Raw genomic sequence first — 27,023 nt, forward strand, 5'->3', positions numbered from 1 at the left:
AGTTGTGGCCCTCAACTGACAGTACTGTGTCATCAGTTAATGCTCAGAACATGATACCTGATTAATTTTTTTAATGTTACAGATTACCATAAATGGAAGGAGTACTTCAAGTTGATTTGCCATCATCGATAAAAAAGAAGCAGTTCAGTGGTATTGGTTATTAGCTTTGTTTACTATGCCAAAAGAGTTATAATGAGGTCCAGGCATCAGCATCCAGCCAAAAATTACTGGGATCCATCCACAAATGGTATCTGCATAGTTATGTAAGCAGGGTCTGAATGAACTCTCCCCTTACATCTAGTGATGAGGTGTGGAAGAGGACTTCAGGAACCAACCTTGTTTGCATGGGCATTCTTACCCTGCCTAGATGCTCAGCGTGATGGGACTGCTTTGGCTGGTGTTGGATAGCAAGTCACTTAATTATTGGGGTAGAGGTACTAAAGGGTTGTTATCCTTATTGTGTGAATCAAGGGGGGCAGAACTGTGCTTGGTATACCCTGATTGAGGGACTCACCCTCAACTAAATTGCACTTGCTAGCCAGGAGTCCTGGATGTCAAAGCCCAATGGAGTTGAGAAAGGTTGGGGCCAGGTATTTGTACCTGCCTAAGGGTCCTACACAGCATTTGACCCTTCCTCTCGCCACTGTTTAACAACAGAGCTGATTAAGACGCAATTGAGAGTCTTGTTACACAGCACAGAGCTGAAATCACTGATGACCAGGTCATTAGACCTGCTTTGGGACTGTGTCTCTGACGCAAGAGACTGACCAGTGGGCACCAGCAGTGAGGCTTTCCCACTAACAGCTGAAATCACTGAGTGCTGACATCACATAGCTGAAATCACTGAGAGCTCTGCTAAGTGGTGGGACCTGAAGACATTGTGGAGTAGGGTGGCTGGCGGAGAGGTGAGCAGTGAATGAGTGCTTGGACTGTGGAGTGAGCAGGATGCCTTCTTCCTCCCCTCCCCCCCACAGCTTGGGTGGGAGATGAACTCTGAAGATGCACCTCTGAACTCTGGATCTGCACTGACCAAGGAAAACAACTGAGAGTGGGGTGCGGAGAAGGGAGGGACACATTAAAGGAATTTTTGGTTGCTGGACTTAAGAACCTGAGGCAAAAGGATACTGCCCAACATACTCTGGAGTGGGTCTTTTGCTCATGGTTTTATGTTTATGAATCCTGCTTGCAGTGTTTTTCCAAATGAATACCAGGTTACTTCCCTCCTTTTATTAAAAGTTTATTTTCTACACTCAGACTCTGTGCTCGTGAGAGGGGAAGTATTGCATTTTAGAGGTGCCCAGGGGGTGGTGTTAATTGTCCCAGGTTACTGGGTGGGGGCTCAAGCCAGTTTTGTGTTGTATTGTTGAAAAGGAACCCCTAGATACTGAACCTGGCCCTTGTGGCTGCCAACTCTAATTGGCAGAAGGATTAGAGTTTTATAACATACATTATATTACATAATTAATTAACATCCCAAAGTAATTTATTACAAAATCCTTGTTTTACTTTGGTCTTGATCATTTTTAGGCATCAATGGGGAGACAAAGTGTACTGATTAGTAGCTGAATCTTTGGAGAATATCACTGCAGAGGACCTGGTTAAACACAATGCTCGATGGCACCTTACATGCTATAAGAAGTGCACACATAAACTGATTTTGGCAAGGTAGGAGAGGAAGTACATTGTGCATAAGGAAAAAGTTTAAGTTAAGTTAAGATGCCAGAACAAGTGCCAGGGTTGGCAATACTCACCTTATACTAGATCTCTTGACATGTGTTTCAAGAAGAATATCTGCTTCTTCTGCAGTAAGCTGGAAGCCCAAAGACATCCATGACACACATTTTCAACATGAGATAGGTAAGAAACTGTATGAAGCAGTCACTCTTAGAAGGAACATAGCATTGAAAATAAAGTGGGTGCATTGACCAAAAAGACACCCACAGAGTGGGTGACATTGCATATCACATCAAGTGCTACACAAAGAAAGGTCAAAAGGTAAAAGAAACAGAAATAAGCACTGGTACTACTACAAACTGTGTGACTCAGCTGGAGTTCATAAATTACCTAGCAGAGGCTCTAATGCAGTGGTCCCCAAACTTTTTACCTTGCGCCCCCCTTACCCCTGTCCCCCCCCCACTTCCCCAAGATGGAGCCGTGCAGGGCCAGGGCTCGGGGAGGGGAGATGCAGATAGGAGTAAGGGGATTGAGTCTGGGGCCACAGCTGGGGGTGGAGTTGGGAGCAGACCCTCAGCTGGGGGCCAAGGCCTGAAGCCAGGGATGGACATCCGGGACCATGGGTCCGGGGCTGGCAGCCATGGCTTGCAGTAGATACCCAAGCACAGGGCCAGCAACCGGGACCCTGGGTCCAGGGCAGGCAGCTGGGACCCCAGGCACAGGGCAGGCAGCCAGGGCTGAGGTCAAGAGTGGACCTGGGCGGCACTCCCTCCCCACCCCTGTGAGATCTGGTCCTGGCCCCAGTCGCGCCCCCAGAACGTTACTCCCACAGATTGAAGATCTCTGATCTAATGGATGGGACAGTGTTGGCTATGGCCAATGCAGAGGCTAAGTACAGAGAAATATGTACTGTGAATGGGACTGAAGAGGAACAAATGCTTAGCAGAAAAGCTCTTAAAACATTTATTGAAGATGAACTGTGGGGTATGAGTGTAGTTTCTGGCAATCCTATTCACAGAAATGAATCACAGCCCATACCCTCTAAAGCTGAAAAAGATGTGGCACTATCAAAAGCAGAAGACAGCCCTGATGTCAACAGTAAGATGAAGACTATGTTTCCAGATGCTGAATTTTTATGGAAAAAACATTTTGTCCTGAAGTATGTGGGAGTTTCAGGGGTCCATAACTGATGCCAAACCTGAAAAAAATCATACCATGCGACATTTATTTCAGTGGTACATTGGTGGTTGCAGTGATTTCAGCACCAACAAGTATGGCAGTAAGCCAATGGCGCATAAGGCTTTCATTTAATCATAAAGCCACATATATGAATGCTTGAATGAAAGACAGGTTACCAACACATACGTGACAACTGTGCAGCATACACATAATCTGCCACTACAAATGGCTGTTGGTTTAACAATTCATTCCAAAACCCATAGTAAAATCCTTGTGCATCTTATGCAAAGCATTCGCTTCTCCAATGAGTACAACCATGTACATGTGCTTTGCCTAGAGACTGCAGTTGCAAATTAAGTTTTTCACAGCATGGCACTGAAGGACGGGTTGTATGTTTCGCCAGACCTCATCAAGAATAATTTTATATTTTGTGCTGGTGATAACTTAGACTTCCTTGAAGATACAAGAGATGGTAAAGGTTCCCTTCATGCAACTGTTATGGTCTGCTATTAGGAAAGTATTAATGGGCACCAGTCCTGGCCTCAAGTGTTGTCTGGGCCAGCAAAAACTGTTCCTTGAAGGCACTTTCTGACTTCATGATTCACTTACTTTCCTAGCAAGGACCAGAAATTCTGAAGCCAAGAAGTCCAGTTTCCAATGTAGCAGCAGTTAAATCAACTATAGTAGAGCATTCTAACATTCACAACCCTTGACCTCATTTGGTTATTGTGCAAAAGTGCAATGCACTCCAGAGGTGAAAAATCACTGAGTAGGGCTTCAGAGATAGAAGATGTACCCTCAAATGATCTGGGCACCATAACATAATACACCATTTCAGGAGAAAGGTCGTGGTCCAACATGGTCAGTCTTTAACTCGGCACTGCATGAGGTGCTAAAGTGAATGACCCATGCATGCATCCTACCAGTCATACCTGCTAGCCCCACTGATCACTCAGTTCAGTTAACATTCCTTACGCAGTTGGAATGCATGAACAAATACATCTGTGGAACTGAATCAAAATATGTCATGACACTAGATATGGGCCTTTACAAACCTGATCTACAGCTAGTAATAGCCCATGATGATCTTCATGGATGGTAGATTTTATGTCCTGGACAACTGCACATATTCTTTGAAGCAACACATACAATCAGCTGCTTTGTTGATAGCACTGGTATTCCTGAGATCTGGGGCATTTTGTATAGTGACAGTACTGCAAACCAAATTCTTGCAAGAAAAAAGTTGCAACATGTTATTGAAACATACACCGAAACATTTGTTGCCCTTCAAACATGCTACCTGGATGTCTTCTTTGAAAAGCATACTGATGTGTTTGAATTCATTTTCCAAAAGGTAAAAGACTTACAAAACCAGTTCCACACATCCAGTGTACATTCGTCTCTCAAAAACCTATTGCACACAAGGGAGAGCTGCAATATCACAGAATGGATCAAGCAATTTGATGAGGTTGAATCAGTGACAAAGCCAACTTTTGGGATGGTGCGGTGATACAGGAAGATGGCTGAGTCTTTGTTGTTCTTTATTTGATCTGTCAAGACTGCTCATTGGAACTTGAACCTCACAGCATTGACTTTGTGAAATATTTTTTGCTTTAGATGTAGATTTGCCTGATACCTCACAGAAATAAGAGGTGTATGGGACATACGGGAGGAATTTAGAAAACAAATTTGGATTTTTAAAAGGTCACCAGTTCCCTTCCATGCACATGGTTCGGATGAATCCCTAGAATATGGTGGACATAACACAGCATTCAAATGCTATTTCCCAGTTTTTTCCTGACAACTCCAGAGCTCCATCCAGTTTTGAACAAACCATCAAGCATGGCTGGGATCACTTCCCTAAAAGTAACCCGGCACCATCTAGATTAATTAGTCCTGTTAAATGCCAAGAAGGGGCAATTTTAAAACTACAGGATGAGCTTATTCACACTGGCAACCTATTTGTGTATGATGGGCCGGAGTTTATTAATATCATGACAAAAGCAGTCTTCAGTGATGAGATAGCTAAAATTGTTAGTTGAATTCATACTTTGGGTCATGACTTGTATGAAGCCTTCGGACCCCAAAGAATTATCCAAGGATCCAGTCAAGAAAAACAGACAGAAGTTATGCTAATATGCAAAGAACAAAATCAGAGTGAAAGTGGCGGGGACTATTATAGAGCTAACCTCAGATAGCCCAATGTTTGCTTGTCTCTTGGTCATGCCCAGATTTCATGATGAAGTTGATCTGTGTGAGGTATGTTCAAAGATCACAGTTAAAAATGACCATGGATACAAGGTGGAGAAGTGCGAAAGAATCAACTCTCTGGTTAGTTAAGGTTTGTGGGGGGAAAGATAAAGGAAGACAAAAGCAAAATGAGTTAGTGCTAACCAAAGAGGTAATGAGGGAATAAGGGCTTTTAAAAATATGTAGCAGGGGAAAATGAAACACTAGAGAGAAAAGTGTCCCTCTGGTAAATGAAGAGGTCCATGAAGATTCTAAACTGGCTGAGCTACTAAACTCCTTTTTAAGTTGTTCTTAAGAGACAACAAAAAGAAAAGAGGTACAGACAATCCATAGAAGGTAGTATCTTGTCAATAGAGAGGCTGTTGAAAAGCTAACATGAAATACACAGGAAATTTGAATTTATACTAGTCATCAATTCTAGATGATATTCATCTTGGGGTCTTAAGGGAATTAGTTAATGAACTTAACTTTAACAACCGACAATTATTTCTGTCCAGTATGCAGAGGAATCAATTAAAAATAATTACCAAAAAAAAAAAAAAAGATTCCATGGTATTGTGCCTGTCCAGTACATACTTATTGGCTCCAAAAACATCACCAATGTCACAATCAAGAATTGTCTTATACTCACACAAAGGATGAGTAAACCACATTCCTTGTGGAAAAAATGCTCCAGCATGTGAATAATTGCTCAAAGAATTTTGTCATTGCATCACATAATGAAGCTGCTGCCTTGCATCATTCAGTAGGTTTCTTATAGTTCCACAGAGAGAGTTGCTACTAAACTCTGGATTTTCACCAACTGGAGGACTGGAAGATAGGTGGGGGGACAGCAAATCCCCCCTGCCACGCCACAGTGGTGATTAGACTTTTATGAATCAAATTACATCTTCATCATCTTTCTATAACTAACTTAAGTGCCCACAGAATGAAATTTTAATACATTTCAGTCCCAGACTAGTTCTGTTACTAAACTGCTATGCTGTCACCATAGCTTTTGCCATCAGTAGCATTGTGTCAATGTATCCATTAATTAACACTCAAAATATTAACTTTTTAAACCTTAATAACTATGTATAGAAAACATGTTGCAACTTTTAATGAATATTCATCCCAATTTGTGATGGCAAAGCATCACATGCATCAATTCCATATGAAACTGCTCATGTACCTTTTAAAAAGTGATCTGAAGAAAACAGTGTCTGCTACAAAATTTTTGATCACATGCTTTTTGAAATAGTTAGTTCTAACCTCGTACTGGGTTGTTTCCCCTTCAAAATGTCCTAGAACATTCAAATTGTTCATAAACTACAATATATATTTCAAATTGATCTTCCAGTTCAGAAACTAGAGATTCAAAATGTTTTAGCCCTATTAAATTAAAAATCTAGATGCAACCTTAACTATGGTGGTGTTACTGTCACCATAAGACAGACAGATTTTCCTTTTAATATGCATTCTATTAATAATCAGTAAGCATAGTTTTAAATTATGTTTATCACTGGATAATTGTTAATATTGCTCCATAAATACTGATATCAAATTTCATTTTCATATTGGTACTGCCAGAATGCTTCATGACTTTTCAGAAATAATTGTCAGTTGTTAAAGTTAAGTTCATTAACTAATTCCCTTTAGACCCCAAGATGAATATCATCTAGAATTGATGACTAGTATAAATTCAAATTTCCTGTGTATTTCATGTCAACTTTTCAACAGCCTCTCTATTGACAAGATACTACCTTTTATTGATTGTCTGTACCTCTTTTTTTTCTGTTGTCTCTTAAGAACAACTTTAAAAGGAGTTTAGTAGCTCAGCCAGTTTAGAATCTTCATGGCCCACTTCATTTACCAGTGGGACACTTTTCTCTCTAGTGTTTCATTTTCCCCTGCTACATATTTTTAAAAGCCCTTATTCCCTCATTACCTCTTTGGTTAGCACTAACTCATTTTGCTTTTGTCTTCCTTTATCTTTCCCCCCACAAACCTTAACTAACAGAGAGTTGATTCTTTCGCACTTCTCCACCTTGTATTCATGGTCATTTTTAACTGTGATCTTTGACCATACCTTGTTGCAGCACGTTGGATTGTCCTTATTCCGTATGTGTGTGTGTATTTATTTTTATTTTTATTTTTATTTTTAAAAACTATCTACGGCATAGAGTACCGAATCGAAGCTCAACATTTCCTTGACATACATTTTAAAACACAGTACTAGAGAATTTATGATATAAATAATCCAATGTGGCACCATTTCTCCTTCACTCTACTCCATCTCAATTACCAGTCAGCAGATCACAGGAACTTAAAACTCTCACAAACTCACATGTTTCCACCATGCAGAAATCATGCCCTCATCTGCGTCAGTCCTCCATTTATTCAGCCTAAACAAATGGTTTTTGCAGCATGCACAGGTCAACACACTTCCTTTAAAGGAAAGTGACATCTGCAAAGAACACTCAGATTCTCTTAGGCCTGTTCTACCCTAGGCGTTTATGTCGAAGTTAGCGCCGTTACATCGAATTAACCCTGCACCCGTCCACACCGCGAAGCTATTTAGTTCGACATAGAGGTCTCTTAAATTCGACTTCTGTACTCCTCCCCGACGAGGGGAGTAGCGCGAAATTCGACATGGCCATGTCGAATTAGGCTAGGTGTGGATGGAAATCGACGCTAATAGCTCGGGGAGCTATCCCAGAGTGCACCACTCTGTTGACGCTCTGGACAGCAGTCCGAGCTCGGATGCTCTGACCAGCCACACAGGAAAAGCCCCGGGAAAATTTGAATTCCTTTTCCTGTCTGGGCAGTTTGAATCTCATTTCCTGTCTGGACATCGTGGCGAGCTCAGCAGCACTGGCAACGATGCAGAGCTCTCCAGCAGTGATGGCCGTGCAATCTCAGAATAGAAAGAGGGCCCCAGCATGGACTGATCGGGAAGTCTTGGATCTGATCGCTGTGTGGGGCGATGAGTCTGTGCTTTCCGAGCTGCGCTCCAAGAAATGGAATGCAAAGATCTATGAGAAGATCTCTAAAGACATGTCAGAGAGAGGATACAGCCGGGATGCAACGCAGTGCCGCGTGAAAATCAAGGAGCTGAGACAAGGCTACCAGAAGACCAAAAAGGCAAACGGACGCTCCGGGTCCCATCCCCAGACATCCCGTTTCTACGAGGCACTGCATTCCATCCTAGGTGCGGCCACCACCACTACCCCACCACTGACCGTGGACTCTGAGGATGGGATATTGTCCACGGCCGGTTCCTCGGACATGTTAGCGGACGGGGAAGATGAGGAAGGAGATGAGGAGGACGAGGCAGTCAACAGCACTTACAACGCTGATTTCCCTGACAGCCAGGATCTCTTCATCACCCTTACAGAGATCCCCTACCAACCGTCCCCAGCCGTTAACCCGGACACAGAATCTGGGGAAGGATCAGCCAGTAAGTGTTTTAAACATCTAAACATTTATTTTTAACAGAACAGGAATATTAAGAATAACAAAAATGGGTTTCTCATGATTAGTTTGCCCTAGGCGCTTAACGTTTCAGTCCTGGGCAGTGCAACTATTGAAAAAAAATCTGACAATGTCCGGTTTAGCATGATTGTTCTGCCCAAGCCGCTCTACTATTTAGTCCCTGCCAGTGCAGCTACAGTAAAATGCGGTCTATATGTCCGGGGATAGAGCAGAAATCCTCCTGGGACATCTCGAGGAAGCTCTCCTGGAGGTAATTGGAAAGCCGTTGCATCAGGTTCCTGGGGAGAGCGGCCTTATTGGGTCCTCCGTAGTATGACATGTTTCCGCGCCACGAGACAATCAAGTACTCAGGGATCATTGCCCTGCACAGCAGGGAGGCATACGGCCCTGGTCTTTGGAGGCTTTCCCGAAGCATTCTTTCTTTCTCGCTGTCTGAGATCCTCATCAGGGTGATGTCGCTCATGGTGACCTGCTTTGAATTAGGTAGGGGAATGTTAGTGTTGGGACTGCTTGCCCGTTCCTTTACAGAACTGTAACCGCTGGTTTGCAGCCATGCGGTGGAGGCGGGAGAGGGGCAGCCTACAGGGATCGTTCCCGGGGACAGCCACGAGGGGGTGGGACAGGGGCAGAGTTCCTGCTTGCTGGATTGCTGGCAGCAGGGACTGACATTGCTTTCAATGTGAAAGGAGGCCAGTGCTAATATTAAAGTTTTAAGCTGCCACAAGTCTACGGCTTACCATGTCTGCCTGCTACACAAATTCCGGTGTCCTGCCCCGCTTCTCAGATCTGCAGTGCAAGACCCCAGGCACTGAATGCAAAGGCCGAGAATTCGACCTTGTCCTGAGTGCGCATGTGATAGGTGCTGTGCATGGTCTTGTTCACAGAGAAAGACTATGTTCTTTGTTCACAACTACATTTATCTTTCTGAGGAATTCACTCCCTTTTTCCCATTCCCACAGCCACATCTGCGACTGTCTCACAAACTAGCCTGGCATCACACTCCCAGAGGCTAGCGCAGATTAGGCGTAGGAAGAAGAGGACACGGGAGGACATGTTCTCGGAACTTATGGGCTGCTCCCGAGCCCAGGCAGCACAGCAGACCCAGTGGCGGGAGAACTTGTCCCAAATTCACCAAGCACACATGGAACGGGAGGAGAGGTGGCGGCAGGAAGACCAGCAGGCGACTCAAACGCTGCTTGGACTAATGAGGGAGCAAACAGACACGCTCCGGCGCCTTGTGGATGTTCTGCAGGAACGGAGGCAGGAGGACAGAGCCCCACTGCAGTCTATCTGTAACCGCCCTCCCCCGCCACCAAGTCCCATACCCCCCTCACCCAAAGTGCAAAGAAGGAGGGGCGGCAGAGTCCGTGCAAACTCTCACTCCACCCCTGCAGACAGCTCTAGTAGTAGAAGGCTCTCATTCCCCAAAATTTGACAAGTTCTTTCCTTCCCGCCTCACACAAGCCCCCGTCCAAGTTTCACCTCCCAGTTCCATGTGTAGTTGCTAATAAAAAATATGTTTCTGTTAATTACTGTTTCCATCATGTTCTTTTGGAGGAGGGGGAGAAGGGGGTTGGTAATTGGACAGGACAGTCACCTTTGGCAGGGTACATAGGCGGGGGCAGGTCCAGCAGCAGGGCACATACACAGTGCAGTCACTAGTTACCCTGGTCAGTCTGGGAGGTGGTTTTCATGTTCTGTGGTGGGGAGTGGGTTGCTCTGTGACTTTGTGGCGGGGGAGGGCAGTTACAGATCTTATGCGGCGGTCCTTATCCTGGATCACAGAGCCACGCAGCAGGGGATCTGTAACCGTCCTCCCCCTGCCACAAAGTCACATAGCCCCCCCATACACACAGTCCCGATCAGGAGGGGTGACAGGCTCCGTTGAAACAACCAGTCCGCCACAGCGGAGCCTGTCAATCCTGGAGTTTAGAAGCGTCATTTGCGTCACTACACTACACCCGCTCCCCACCACAGTCTGCGTCCCAGGTTTAAATCATTCCCGCGAAAACAGTAATAAAGAAAACGGTGTTCATTAACAAAGTAGAAGTGATTTTATTTCTAAACGTGTGTTGGAAGGGGGTGAAGGGGGTATGTAACTGGAGAGGATAGTCAACATTAACTGGGTAAAGAAACGGGGGCAGGTTCAGCTTCTCTGTACACTAACTTAAAAGTCACAGGTTACCCTGCTCAGTCAGGAACCTAGCTTTCAAAGCCTCCCGGATGCAAATAGCCAGGCTATTTGCCTCAACCTCCCACCCCACCATAAAAGTGTCCCCCTTGCTCTCACAGAGATTGTGGAGCACACAGCAAGCTGCTATAACAATGGGGATATTGGTTTCGCTGAGATCACAGCGAGTCAGTAAGCTTCTCCATCTCCCCTTGAGATGGCCAAAAGCACACTCCACCACCATTCTGCACTTGCTCAGCCGGTAGTTGAAGAGTTCTTTTTCACTGTCCAGTGCGCCAGTATAGGGCTTCATGAGCCAGGGCATTAGCGGGTAGGCTGGGTCCCCGAGGATGACTATAGGCATCTCCACATCCCCAACAGTTATTTTGTGGTCCGGGAAGTAAATACCTTGCTGCAGCCATCTAAACAGACCAGAGTTCCTGAAAACACGAGCGTCATGAACCTTGCCCGGCCATCCGACGTAGATGTTCGTAAAACGTCCCCTGTGGTCCACCAGTGCTTGCAGCACCATGGAAAAGTAGCCCTTTCTGTTAATGTACTGGCTGGCCTGGTGGTCCGGTGCCAGGATAGGGATGTGAGTTCCATCTATGGCCCCACCGCAGTTTGGGAATCCCATCGCTGCGAAGCCATCTATGATCGCCTCCATGTTTCCCAGGGTCACTACCTTTGACAGCAGTACATCAACGATTGCCTTGGCTACTTGCATCACAACAACCCCCATGGTAGATTTGCCCACGCCAAAGTGGTTCGCGACTGACCGGTAGCAGTCTGGCGTTGCAAGCTTCCAGAGGGCTATGGCCACTCGCTTCTGGACAGTCAGGGCTGCTCGCATCCGGGTGTCATTGCACTTCAGGGCAGGGGACAGCAACTCACAAAGTTCAAGGAAAGTTCCCTTCCGCATGCAAAAGTTTCGCAGTCACTGGGATTCATCCCACCTGCAGCACTATGCGGTCCCACCACTCAGTGCTTGTTTCCCGGGCCCAGAATCGCCGTTCCACAACACCCACATGACCCATTGCCACCGTGATGTCCTCGGCACTGGGTCCCATGCTTTCTGAGAGGTCTGTGCTACTCTCAGACTTCAGGCCCTCACCGCGGTGCCGTAGCCTCCTCGCCTGACTTATCTGCATCTGCCTCTGGGAAAGGTGGATGATAAGCTGCGAGACGTTGAAAACGGCCACAACTGCAGCGATGGTCGCAGAGGGCTCCATGCTCGCAGTGCTGTGGCGTCCACGCTGTCACTGACTAGAAAAGTGCGCGAACTGATTTCCCGCCGGCGCTTTCAGGGAGGGAGGGCGGGAGTGATGGACGGATGACGACAGTTACCCAAAAGCACCCTCGACACATTTTTTTTACCCAGAAGGCATTGGCGGCTCCACCCAGAATTCCAATGGGCAGCGGGGACTGCGGGAACTGTGGGATAGCTGCCCACAGTGCACCACTTCCAATGTCGACGTTTTCTCCGTTAGTGTGGACTCACAAAGTCGAATTACTGTCCTTAGTGTGGACACACACGTTCGACTTTGCAATATCGATTCCAAAAATTCAATTTAAGTAAAATCGAACTACTCTCGTAGTGTAGACATACCCTTAGGTTCCAACAAGCTTCCAGCTTGTGAGCCCCCACTTATCTTAACTCCATGACTATGGCATCGGGAAAAAGGCAGTCTCTCAGACCAGAAGGTCCCAAGACCCTTTAGGTCAAAACCAACATCTTGATCTCTATTTGTAGACAATACAGTACAGATCCCTGCACATAGTTCCAATGTGCTCACAGCAGGAAATGAGCTTATCAAGGGTGCTGCTGCATTCTGCACCGGCAGCAGGTTTCATTTAAAAATGTAACTCCATGTAAAGCACAGGGCACTAGTCCAGTATAGAGGTGTCAAAGGAAAGAATCATAGTGACAAGTTCCACATCTGAAAGGAAAATCTGCAGCCTCCTGAGCAGATGCAGATAGAAAAAGCAGTCTTCATTACTTTTGCTATTTGATCATCCACAAGCAGCTAGGGGTATGCACAGTTCCCTCCCTAAATTGTGGACTGTGTCACAAATGTCAGTCATACACTTTCAGGCAGAGAGCTAATATAACTCCTCTGACTGCTTCCCCCAACCTACTGCTATTATCTCAGTCTTCTCAGGCAACTCGGCCAACTCACTTTCACCTATATCCCAGTTGCACCCAGACACTAGGAAAATTCATTGGACTGTATTCTCTGGACCAGCTGAGATTAAATTAGAAAGCTGGGTGTTATCAACATATTTAATATACTTCATCCCATAACTCCTCAGTTACTCTCCTATTTAAAGCTGATCAGAAATTTTCTGAAAGAACATTTTTTTTCATTGGAAACTGCCAATTCGTTGAAATGGAAACATTTCACAGGAACAAAACCACACTTCTTGGCAGCCCACCTGGCAGACTGCCACAGAGTTGGAAGCCAGGGCTTCCAGGGCCATGCTGCTAGACAGACCATCATACTGATTGCTCTAGGGTCAGGGAACCCAGGGCTTCCAGGTTCCTTGCCACAGTGCTAGACGCGTGGACACCCTGTGGGCTGTGAGCTTCCAGGCTTTCTGCCAAGGAGATAGGAGCCCACCAGCGCTGATGCCTTGGGAGCCCCAGCTTGAGCTGGGATTCTCAGGGCTTCTAGGCTCTTTGCCAGTGATCTGGGAGCCTGGAAAATCTGGGAGCCAGCTGAACTGGCAGGGCCAGTTCCAAGTTTTTTGCTGCCCCAAGCAAACAAATGTTCCCCTGTCCTCTCTGACTCCGCCCCAACTGCGCCCCTTCCCCGCCCCATTCCAACCCCTTCCCCAAATCCCCTGCCCCACCTCCTCCCCCGGGCGTGCCGCATTTCCCCTCCTACCCCTCCCTGGATTTCCTGGGAGAGAGGGGGGAGAAGCGGAGTGGCGGCGCGCTCGGGGGAGGAGGCGGAGGTGAGCTGGGGGGGGAGCGCTTCCTCTACATAAACGTGGTGAAAGAGTGGATAAACGTGGTGAAAGAGTACATCGCCATGGTACTGTATTCTGAAATCATTCATACCAATTGATGGTGGTTGTAAATCAGAATGGTACTGTATTATTTCCACTTTGCACTAGTATATATGATTACACAAGGCACAGTGCAGAATGAATGCCTCTGTTAGCTGTTACCTTTTAACTGCTCTCATTCTTCATATTTTGACTATCACAAAGATGGTTTATTCAGGTCCTTCCAGTTTAGGAGCTGCATAAACTCATTAAATAATTTTACCTTAAATGTGTACATATACTGTAAGAGCGTAAATTATTTTTTCTATTTTTTTCTTTTTTTATATATTCTGTAACCCATAACTCTAAGGTACCTAGTTCTGTTTGATGTGGTATTGTCAAACTGTAGATTTTGTCTATATGTAGCATTACATTGTACCATTTCCCTTCAGGGTTTCTTCTTAATTTTTCTTTCCCTTCCCCCTTTCTTTTCCTCTGCAGTTTCTGTCAAACCATCATTAGTAGAACTGTCTTGCGGGAAAATCTAGTAACACAAACTTAGGAACAGGTCCAACAAATTGTATTGACAGAGCTCCAGAAATCAGTTTTATACTTTGCCACAGTTCTTCTGGTTGATTTAACCAGCAAGATACAGTTGTAGAGATGTTCTTCTGTCACTTCCTTTACAGAATTCAACAGTCTAATATATCTCTCTGTCAGTAGGTTTTCATGATATTCAGTTTAAACAGACCTCTTGATGGGGCCCTTACTTCCAGGAACAAAGGAGAGTCTTCACTTGTGGAATCCCTGGCTCGGTCTGTGTGGAAGGAGGAAGTTTTGGGAGGGCCAACAATATTCTGCTGAATTCTTCCTTCAAACAACCTAAAAGAACATAGCCAACCAAGCAGGAAAATTGATAACAGTACGCATCCAAGGGGCGTCAGCGTGGATGCTGCTTGCCTGTGGTGGGTCTCCGGGGTTCTGTGAAGTTTATGGGCCGAACTTTTTGTATCACTTTGTTGCAGGTGAACAAATCCCATTTCTTCCATAGAAGAATTAGGAGGAAATGCAGGCCATGATTCAGCAAATCACATGCATAAATTTAAACATGTGAGTATTGTCAGAAACCGAAACATGAAGGGTCAGGTCTAGTGGTCAGTGAGATGAAAGCCAGGCCAGGAACTGCAGCCAGAGGTTGAAACCAGAGTCAGGAGTGGGTTCAGAACAGCAAGTGAAGGGCTGAGAACTGGGCTTGGAACAAGGATGGAATAGACTAAGGCCTTTGGCTTCAGTCCCCATTATCAGGCCAGGAAGAGTTCCAAGTCCTAAAGTGATGTTGGGCAGACTGAGCTCCTGTGAGGCTTATATACCTGCCGTGAAAGTCACCAGACTAGTCACCAGAATAGTTCCTGGCTTGTGGATTGGCGGGAGAGTAGCACAGGAATGATTTTTCACCACATGTAGCTTAATCAAGCTCTAGTGCAGGTATAACTCATCACCTCACAAGTAGTACCAGTGAAGTCAATTCATTTCAAGTTATGCATGTGCGTAAGTGAAGTACAAAGTGTAACACTGTCAGATCCATGAAGTTTCCTCTCATCAGAGAAAGCATTCCAATGCTCTAACAAACCAAACAACCAAACAAGGAAAAAACAACAACAACAAAACTAAGCACTTCTATCTATAGCATCACTACAGTCATCATTTGGTCTAGCATATCAGTTTTCATTTTTCTTTCACTTGCACTTTACACCAGAAAGATCCCAAAGAAGATCAGCTGAACTCTCCCCATCTCTTCCCAGGTCCTCAATATTAATCTTTATTCTACTGAATCTTTGTTCACCCACGTTATTGGTAAACAATATAAGTTACATAAGCACTGTCCTTAACATAATTTGCTGATAAGTAATCACACTAATTATTAAAATATTGCCTCATAAAAAGCTTCTTCTTTGAAAATAAAATAAATTCATTTGGATTATGCACAAAAGTTTATACTTTGGACATTTCCATACACATCATATTTAGTGTCTGACCTAAGCCCAATAAAGTCAACAGGAAACATTCTCCCAACTGTGAATCAGGTGCTTACAAGATGTACATATATTAGGAGAGCACTGCATTAGGCCACTACTGACTATATTTCATTTCACACAAATTTGTATGTAACTGTTTACCTAGCTACCTAGAATTGCATGCTTTACTGATTATGACAAGACAGAAAAATGAAATGCTGATAGATGACGGTCATAGTTTGCTTTACAACTTCCACAGATGTTATATGTCACCAGGAACTACAATAAGGAGTTGTCATCATGTTCCAAGGACAAGATGGAAATAGGCATCTGTCATAACATACTGACTTAAAAACTACTCTAAGATGAAAAATTCAAAGATAATTTCCATGAGTAAAATAAGGAAACAAGGAGATTCTTACACATCTAGAAAATATGAAACTATTGTCTTAGACATTTAAATGTAAGATGTATATTTCAGCTCTGAACAATGATAACTATCATGATGATATATAATTTATACTATTCTTCATGATGGGTATAACATAGGTAAGTGGCAAAACGTACATTACGTACTTCAATTATTGTATATATTGTATATGCATATGTATAAAAATATGTGTGTGTATATATATATAGACATACATTATTATACTTGGTGTGTTTTGTTAGTTTACTGCTTCACTTTTATTTAATAATTTATTTATTTGTTCTGCCTCCATCAAGGATAATTCCATAGAGTGATAATTGATCAAGCAATTGCATTTTAACTGTGGTAATAGATTGGCTTTGTGATCATTCCTCTTTGTTTTGTTTCTTTACAGAGCAATAATAGCTCAGACGTTTAACCATCCACCCAATTTATCTGTTAAACCACTCAGAGGCCTGGTCCACACTGGGGGGGGAGATCGATCTAAGTTACGCAACTTCAGCTATGTGAATAACTTAGCTGAAGTCGACGTACTTAGATCTACTTACCGCGGTGTCTTCACTGTGGTAAGTCGACAGCTGACGCTCCCTCGTCAACTCTGCCTAAGCTTCTCGCTCTGGTGGAGTCCCGGAGTCGACGCGAGAGCACTCAGCGGTCGATTTATCATGTCTAGACTAGACGCGATAAATCAACCCTCGCTGGATCGATTGCTGCCTGTCGATCCTGCGCGTAATCTAGACATGCCCTCAGAGATATCATTCATTAATTCTTACAGAATCTAAAATGGAAATGACAATTTCTTGCTTTCACACAGAAATTTCTTAACTATTGTTAGTTACACCATTCTGCTATTTTTGTTAAATCCACAGATAATGTAGATTTATAAAAAAATTCATTGTTGTGTTAAATATAACAGGCCTGATTCTGCTCTCACTTAAACTGATAGGAGTATCTTCAGGAGTATCTTCACTGAAGTTATAGGAGTTACACTAGTGGATAACCAATGTAATTGAGAGCAGAATAGCACCCAGACTACTACATTTCTGCCTTGTTGTGCAACTCTATTGTTTAAGTATGGCTATATGTAAATGTGGGCAGAATTTGCCCATAGTAACCACTTGTGTACAATGCTTTTTAAAAATATTGATTCAGTCTAAATTAGAAACAGACATCTTTTTATTTCTTCTCCATAGACTGCTTTCTAATGGCTATGGTATATAACAGAGTATATGACTTGCTACCTGCAATAGAATAATGCATCTGTAAGGTAAGTCTTTTGGATGACATTAAATGTCTTGCTATAAAGAAGACTGTGATTAGAGAGGGATCAAAAAATAGTTTTGGCACTGCATATAACTAACTGTATTTTATTAGATGCAGTGTTAGCACAGGGAGACCTACAGTGACAGTGAAAATACTACCAGAATGGGTGCAATACCTGTACATACTGTGATGAGAACTGCATTAACCTATTTCACTGTTAATCAGTAACTAGAGATAAAATAAAGCGAGCTGTATTATATTTGCACATTGAGCATTAAAAATAAGTAAATAAATAAATAAATTTACCAACACACAACTCAGAGTATAAACAGTTAAATTGTGGTTCCAACAAAGACGTAAGCTGTAAATTAGGTTTGAAATTCAGCAATAAGACCTGGCTTTCAAGTAACACTTCTGTTGTCAAGGGTTACTGATGCAAAAAGTACTGATCCCCCACTTCCAAATTAGATTCCAAAAATAATTCAAATAATGTTTTTCAAATACTGTTGATTCTCAAAGTACAAGCTGAATAAAGATAATTTTTTCAGTATTTTCCTTTGTTTTGTTTACAAGCCTGTTGAAATTATGGACTGATTGCTGTTGACCTTATTCTATGCATCACTTTCCAGCAGCATTCAACTGTAAACTGCAGACATAATTTGTAATTAAACTCACATTTACAATGATTGTTCACAACTGAAGTACAAGGAACATACGTTGTTGCACGCTTTGTCATATCAATAAGTATCCTAAATAAGACCTTGTGAAGAGTGTACTCTTGGCCAGAGAGTTCCATCTCTTGTTCAATGGTGGGCCAAGGAATAATTTACAAAATATTTAGGCCCTTAAATATGCAGTCCCTTAAGACATTGATTAACAGGGTTTCTTTTAATCTTAAAGAAAGCATCCCTTTATTAAAAATCTTTTCTAGAGAACTTTTCTTTAAAAATGTAAACATACATTTTTGGAAAAAGCTGGTCACTATACACACACATAATTTTAAATCTCCTTGGTTTGTAATTTGCATGATTAATATGGCAATCTATACTGAAGCTGTTGGGAAGGTAGCATAGTAATTAATGACAAATGTTTAATTTATTAGGACAACATTAAAATCCTTTAACTGTTAAAATTATGCTTTCATTTTTAGATTATGTTGGTTATGTTACTATTTTATTAATACTTAAACTCGTTTTAGCTTTTACAAATCAAATACAGAAAGTTCTATTTAGATGTGTTGATGGGTTTGATTTTCAACTAGGATATATTACTTCAGTGTGGTCATTTCTTAGATCAAATAAGAGAAATAATGTGTATTTAATGAAAAATGAATCAGCAGTGTATTTGCCTTTTAAAATAAGAGCAATTTAAAATTATTTATTAATAATGTGTATATATACTAAATCTATTTTTAATTAGCACTTTCAAAGTTAAATTAAGTTATTTTCCTTTGGAGAAAATGTATTTTTTCTTCTTGCACAGGGAAACAGATGTGCCTTTTAAAAGCATAGGAAGAGGAAGGCATGAGTAAGTGGAATTCAACACATAATTGATTAATTCCAGTAAATAATTTTAGCTATTAGAAAACATATGAATGATGTATAATCTAGGCAGGGAAGGGAAAGATTCTCCAACATAAAGCCTACTTATGTGAATACTTCTCTGCAAATTTTCCTTTGAAATCCAGCAGATTTCCCATACCCATCCTGCACAATGTCATTGAAAAAGCAGATATGAAAGGGGAGATTGCATGACATCCATTTAATGTAGCTTTTTCTTGGTTAACCATTGCAACACGTATTACAATACCAGAGGTAACGAATCAATTAAACAAGATTCCCCGCCTCCTCTACCTCCCCCTTTTCCTCCAAATCATTCCTTCTCCAAAGCTGCTTGCATATTGCTGCTTTGTAGTTTCTCAGAGACAGAGCAGTAGGACCCAGGGGCCTTCCACAGCCACCAATAGAAGCTCATACTTGGGTCTATTTGTATGCAATGCCTTCTGCTCTACGCATTAATAGTAATACAGATAACGGGTCTGAAAGAATTCTCTTCTGAAGAAGGATTTGATTTTCCAGGGTCCTGATATTGGGAAGAAATCCGGTTTCATCCCCCTTTATATTTAAAAGTCTTTTGAGCAGCTTGTCTTTTTTAACTAAAAAAAAAAAAGGTCTCTCTATGCAAGGAAAGTTGCAAGGACTGAATCATGGAACTGCTAGTTTTCTGAAAATCTTATCTCACAGGGTAAGTCCCCCAAATAACAATGCAGCGGATGATATTAAAGACCCGTCTAGAAGTTCAAGAGGGGTGCAATTGTTTTATAGTTATGCTGCATTCATGAATAGGTTTAAAATAAGTCAACAGTTTCAAAAATAAATGGGGAATGATCAAAGAGGGAAACCCTAATGCAGAATTAGTACAATGACCAATCCAACAAGTTTCTTTGCAGGTACTGTACATTTGTTTATTGTCTCTAAAGTTGTCAGGTTACTGTGGGATGGGATTCTGCGTTATTGTCTCTGTGTTTTAAATTATTATTAACAAAGAAGTTTTAAAGCTGTGCATTCTTCATCCCTTGGTGTGTTTGAGTGTGAGCGCACGGGTTAAAACATCTTTTTAGAGCGATTTCACGGTGCATTTCAGCTTTGCCTTTCGCTTTCATCTCGCTATTGCTGCAGAACGGGGAGCCGATGCCTTGGTTGCTGATTGAGTTACAGGCTCTCTGCGTTTGGCGGGGTAACTTTGCAGAGGTCTGCGCCTGTTTAATGGTTTATAGGCGAGCTCAGTAAACAAACTGGATTAGCAAAGGAAGGCTGGCACTACTGCAATAGAGCTCTGCAACTTTGAGCAACATTCGGGGGATTGTCCTTGTACTTTCCCTATTTCGGACAGTTTGGTGTGTGTACGTGAGCAAGAAATTTAATCTAGTAGGTTTCCACTAATGTCTTTCCTCCTCTTTTGGATGTCTCGTTCGAGGAGAAATACTGTGGTTATAAACTCTGCCTCCCTTCTCCCTTCTAATCCTTGTGCAGTCCGCCGCTTTGTGATGGGCAAGAGGGACATAATTTAACCCTTTGTAACCCCAGGGGTATAAAATGTGAGAATCTCTCTGCCTCCCCAACTCCCCTTGTGTTGGCTGGGAGTAAAACGCTAGGTAGCTTTCAGCTGGGAAGCATATTGTAAGGAGGGGAGCCTGGCAGCGTCTGAATTATTGATGAAGGGCTCTGAGCTGCTGTCGGGGCAAGCGTCCCCCTCTCTTAGGAGGCTGCGGGTGGCGGGATCGCTGAGTGCTCCGCTTGGGTCTGCAGTGCGCGCCGCTGCCGCACACAATGGAGAGAGACCCCTCTGGGCTGGCGCGGGGAGGGGCGGGAAGGAGCTCTCCGGCTTCGCTGCAGCAGCTGCTCCCGCTGCTGCAGTGCCGCAAAACCTCCCCATCGCCTCTCGCCCGTCGGAGACCGTCCATTCGCGGCTCTGCCGCCTCCCCTGCAAAGTTCCCCATTTCGGGCGCTCGCCAGGGAAAGCCGCTCGGCAGGGGCGCGCTGACATTGTGGGGACAAGGCGCGCGAGGAGACCGAGAGATGCCGCCTAACGAGGGAGGGGAGTGCAGAGGGTTTGTGCTCCCCCCCCCCCCCCCAACCTGCTGCTTGGCAGATAAAAGTAACTGCCATAAACCCCCCTGGGGCGGAGAGCAGCGCCAGCCTCCCGCGGAGTTCCCGCACTTTGCCCACGCGCTTGTTCCCCGGGGCAGGCGGGCACTGGGAATTGCGGGTAGCAGGTGCCTCTGGGGGAGCTCACGCCGCCTGTGCTAAAGTGGTTGGAAGTTTGTCCTGGTAGCGTCCCTGCTGCGTCTTCCTCTGGGGAAGCAACAGCGTGAGGGGGAAGTCTGCGCCCCAGACTGGGGCACCAGGTCACCGGGGGGCTGCTGTCCTCCAGCGAGGGCACGGTTACCCAAGGAAGGGCCCTTGCTTGCATGCCATGGCAAAGGGGGACATCAGGGCACCCCCCCAAAGACGCCTGTGTGGCGTGTTGAGTTTAATGAGCGAAAGGCGCTCGGGGGCCTCTTGCTGCGCGAACAGGTGCAATGCACCATTTGACATAGCGTGTGAGGAGGCAAAGGTCCCACCCAAGGCTTCTCGGGATGGCGGGGGAGGGACGCAGACTAGCGCTGAGCTCCTTCCCAGCACTCTGACCGCAACAGGGGTTTTGCCACCTGGCGGGGATTTCAACGGCTGAGGCAGTGTCTCTGTAATACTGTACTTGAAAGCCAATTAAAGTTTAATAGTAATTATTATGACCTCATAATTGAATTTCCCTGATTTTAATTTGGCCTTGTTAGTAGATGGAAGGGCGGCTTCCCAGGAACACCTGGGTGCTGTATGATGACCCTGGCTACTCAATAAATAGCATTCCCCTTTAAGACTGTATGGAGCCTTTACTACAGCAAGATAGTGGAGGTTCTGCCTTTTGCACAAGACATAAAACACAGGTCAGGATCGTTTGTTGTCCTTAGAGATCTTATAGTTTTGGGCGGTGTGTGTGTGAAATAATCTTCATATTTTGGCCCAACTCAAATTTGAGTAGTTAGTTTGCTTTCAAGCTTCCCCTGGCAGACTGGTTGGATATGATTGTTCAGTTCTTCTTCTAAATTTGTTTACCATTTTGTATATTATTAAATAGTTACACTCTTCACAACAAAGATATTTGAAGGAATCCCAGTTTGTCACATACTCCTGAAGTAAATGGAAATGTTCATATTGATTTCAGTGGGTATAGAATTGAGCCTAGTATCATTTAGTCAGGAATACTTAATTGAAACATGGCCCCATATTTAAATTTTGTGAAAACAAGCTTGTACAAAACCTATGAGAAATGTTTCCATGATTTAATACACATGGAAGAGTTGATTTAAGTATTTTTCTGTAGGGTTCACTCCCAAACATTAAAGCCCTTAGAACCCAAATGTGAAACTGACAATTAAAATAAATAAATAAAATAAACTGATTGAATAGATTTTCAGTGCCTAAGTTGATGAAATGCAAAAAGTAAACATACAAGAATAATGAAGTTAAGTTTTATTAAAATAAATTTATAAATATATCAGCAACATAAGGAAATTAGATATTTTGCAGTATATTTAAGTTGACAGTGTTTCTTTACGCCCACTGGAGTCTTTAAAAATTAAATAGTGGATTTAAAATTTTCTAATTTTATTTATTTTTATCAGTCACCTTTCATTTACAAATATCTTAACTTAATTTGTAAGTAGTACTGTAAAAAAAAATTAACACAACCATTTGTTGTGCTAAGCACTGAAGAGGTATTTTTTTGTTTGTTTGTTTTAAAAAGAGGAAACAACAATTTTGTATTATGTACTAAGTGCAGGCAATCTCCTAGTATTCTGTAGATCGAAGGAGCTGGGCTTCTGCTCCCAGACCAGCTGGCATAGACTAAATCCAGGCCTCTGCAGGCAAAGTGGACTTCATTACAAAAGGTTCCTTACAGTCAAAGTTCATCTTCTGCCATCTGGGAAGTATAAGATTTTGCTGGAACCAGTTTGTAAGTGAAAGAAAATAAAGACTTTCCTGCTGTAAATGGAGGAATTAAGGCTTGCATACTAACAAACAGCCTGATTCTTTCCTGTGTTACATACATTTTATACTGAGGTAACTCGATTGAAGTCAGTGGAGTTACAGTGACATAAAACTGGTAGAGAATTAGGTCCAGCATTTGGAAAGGGGGGGTGGGGTGGGGAGAATACTGCTGATACGGCACTGCAAACTGAAGTCTTTGAGGTGAGTGAGGTTTCATCAGACAAAAGTCTCTCAACAAACAAGATTAGGTTGCAATTCACAAGCTGTGTGTGCCCAGATACCCTAGAAATACTTACAATAGTAGTATGTCATTAACGTTTGAACAGAAATCTTCATTGATTTCAGTGGGACTGCTAACTAAAAATCAATGACATAAGACCCATAAGAGTCTTGATCAGGCAACCAATCTGAAAGACAATTTAGCTGCTGCTGTTCGACTTTCTAGTTGCAAACCAACTTTTTTATCCTTCTTTCTAATGGGGAATAATCACCAGTTGTAAGTTGGCTGAAACCTCCCCCATCTCCAGACATCCCACAGTGCAATCACTGCAATGAGTGCAGGCACCTGTGGTCTGTCTCATGCTGCTGTAGAAAGAGACAAGAGACTTAACCCTCTCTCTGTCAAATACTGGATGAAGTCTATATTCCCTACATGGTGTATAGAAAGGACTGACTTGATGTCTTAGCAAATGGGAGATTAATTGGATGCTTCCCTATATGGCATGCTTGGCCTTCCCCTGTTGAGTACTATTATTTATTAATTACTATGGTTTGTGCTCAGCCTTTTATTTTTATTTGAGATACACTAAATAATGTGGAAATCTCTCTACATAAATTCTTCAGAGACTCCTCCATGGATGATCTAAGATGTCCAGCGTGATCTGTGGTGAACAACAGGGTGACAGAAAGGTAGACCCTCACATATATATCTTTCGTTGAAAGGAAGAGAGACAAATTTAAAAAAAAAATTAAAAAAAACCCTAAACATACATTTTAGTTTCTAGAGTTGGTTAAATTCCCTCCAGAGACTCTGCTTTAGATTTGGCTCAAGATAAAAAAAGAAATTTGTTCAGTCAATATCAGTCCCACCATATTTATTAAAATTGGAAAAACACACATCTGGTTTGCACAATTTAGCAGGTCTGGTCTTCCCTGTCAGGAGAGGTTTAGACTATCAGAGTAGTTGCAGTTCAAGACTGGCACAGTGATATTGGCATTAGTGCTCTTTGAAAAAGCTCATTGTGGATCAGACTGGTGCCATGTGTTGCTCTTTGATAAGGGTTAAAATGTAATGAGCATGCCAATTCATCTATCTTTTGGGGAAAACAATTCAGAAAATGTTTGATTCATTTTGAAAATAAGTCCCCATTTTTGGTAAAAATGAGTGTGCACTAACTGGATTGCATTTATATCTGTCTAACTTTATTTTATGAGATTATGTATTTGAATTCTAACAATGTTTACTAAACATTTGAAAAGTAAATTAATTATAGGAAAGTTACCTATATTCAGTAAAATAATAGAAATAAAAGTATTTTATAAGGTTATATTCAAAATCTAGGTTTCAGAGTAACAGCCGTGTTAGTCTGTATCTGCAAAAAGAAGAACAGGAGTACTTGTGGCACCTTAGAGACTAACAAATTTATTAGAGCATAAGCTTTCGTGGACTACAGCCCACTTCTTCGGATGCATATAGAATGGAACATATATTGAGGAGTCTATCTAGTCATCCATATTCTCATTGCAGAGTTGTGACTGCACCCCACCATCAGCAGCATCTGAACAAAGAGCCAGTGTATCCAGATCAGGAATGCCCACTCCTCTTGCACAATGTAAGGGGAATCCGATGACGATATAAACTCAGTATAGAAGATCCTATGCCATCTCCCACTTTCCTGTTGTATGTATTATAGGAAAAGGGCATGTGGCCAGAGGAAAGCTGGGACAACCATACAGAGTAACAATTTCCAGCTGTGGTTTTGTTATTTTAGGGCTGTCAGCAGCTGTCCTAAATTAGAGCAGCCCCTAAGCAGGTTTAATTTATAGCTGGAGGCCATCCCTGCACTCAGTGGCATTAGGTTTGAGAAAGCACAAAGATGAGTTTTCTGCTTTGCACTGTCACATCTCAATCTTAACTTGAGCTGCATGCTTCCAGTGTAACGGATGGTTTCCCTGAATTGGTAGATAGGATAGCTCAGTGGTTTGAGCATTGGCCTAAATATTTCTTTATTATCCTCATCATTGAATGTGTGGGCCATACCTTATTTACTCCACACCATTAAAACTCTGCATGGATTACAGAATTATGGGCTTTACTATGGCACCCATTTCCATAGTATCTGACTGTTTTACAAATGTTAATGAATTTATCTTTACAACAGCCTTGTCAGGTGAGGTGGTATCGTTCTCTCCATCTCACAGATGGGGAACTGAGGCATTAGCGCCCAGCTCCACAAAAGGACTAGTATGCTGAAACCCTTAATCCCAGTTTTATGTGTCATTGTGATCCACAAAACTCCTGCTCAGCTGCTGGCTAACCCAGAAGGTACCTTAGACTCAGTTGGAGACTAGTTATTTTCCCCCCTGAAAAAATCCCTAGGTGCCTAAGTTTCTGCCCCTGGACACGTTTAACCCATGCACCTCCTGGGTGTGGTGTTCTATCCCCCTGTAGTGGCACCAAGACCACATAGTGATTAATGAGTCTGCTACAGCCTAAGCTCAGAACCATGTGGCTTTCAGCTCATGCAGTAGAGGCTCATGCACTAAGCTGCAGAGGTCCCAGGTTCATCTCGCCCACTGATGACCAGGGTGTGTGGGCATCACACATGCACACTATTGCCTCAGTCTAGGTGTCCAGGGACCTGTCGCCCAACAGGGTGATCTTCAAAGCAGGGAAAGATACACGTTGCCCTGCCTATCTTGCCTGTGGGGCCTGACCCAGTAGACATGCTCTGGGTACATGTATGCAGTCAGGCATCATTCATAATCTGGAGGAAGAAAACTTTTAGCTCGTTGGTTAGAGGACTCCCCTAGAATGTGGGAGACACTGGTTCAATTCCCATCACTGCTTGATGGGGAGAAAAGAGTTGAACACGTGTTCCCCTCTCTTAAGAGAGTGCCCTAATCACTAGGCTATGGGATATTCTGATGTGGGTCTTTCACAGTCCTGTTGAAGATGTTCCACTTTGGAATCATCCATATCCCAGGTAGATGCACTAACCATCAGGCTTATAAAGTCATTCTCACTTTCTTTTCTGGCTCAATTACTGCTTAAGTATTTATCCAAAGTGGAATCTGTTTCCTAACTTTTGAATGCTTGACTTTGCAACTTTAATATTCTTTTTAATGATATTTAATTATATTTTCATATAACTCACTAGCATTTAGAAATTCAAATTGAATTACATTATGTGATACTATATTGACCACCATAGGTTTGGAACCTTTAGATCCACAGTACTGTCCCGTGCCACTGAAGCTAATGGAGTAACTGGTAGTAGCAATAGGTTATCTGTTATGCAGATCAGCATCTAAAGGAAGATGAGAGAGACTCCTGAGATGAGAGGTCAGGGCGGCTCACAGCTATTTTCCAGACAGCAGAAGAATGTTGAGTTTCAGGAATTGTGAGTTTAATATTCACTTCTGGAGCACATTGTGCTCTAGTGGTTACAAACCCTTCTGTTCCTGTCTTCTAACTCAACCAAATTTTGGTGAATTTGGCACCTCTCTGACCCCAGGGCAATCTACCTGCCAAATATCAAGTCACTGCTCCAAAGCATGGAGGTGAAACAGCTACTCAATGAAATAGTTATGAGACGCTTTGAATATTAATAAAATTTTTCTCCATACCTCTTTCTTAGATATGATAAAACATTTATGCTGAAACTTTCCAAAAAGTTCAGCCCAAGGCAGACACCTGGCATAGAAAATTTTTGCCTGGATGATTAAATTTGGCAAAGATAGTGAACATAGTCTTATAATGGAAA

General features: G+C 42.9%; 1 protein-coding gene across 2 annotated transcripts in view; it reads left to right on the forward strand.

Annotated features, from left to right (window-relative positions):
- The first annotated feature begins 19,350 nt into the window (after positions 1-19,350).
- Positions 19,351-27,023, forward strand: part of ROBO1 (roundabout guidance receptor 1) — a 1,068,890-nt gene continuing 1,061,217 nt past the window's right edge. For both annotated transcript variants that reach the window (XM_065575497.1, XM_065575504.1), the window contains exon 1: positions 19,351-19,690. The gene's annotated coding sequence lies outside the window, so the exon portion shown is untranslated. The remainder of the gene's footprint in view (positions 19,691-27,023) is intronic.

This window comes from Chrysemys picta, chromosome 1 (genome assembly GCF_011386835.1).
Source record: "Chrysemys picta bellii isolate R12L10 chromosome 1, ASM1138683v2, whole genome shotgun sequence".
NCBI lineage: Eukaryota > Metazoa > Chordata > Testudines > Emydidae > Chrysemys > Chrysemys picta.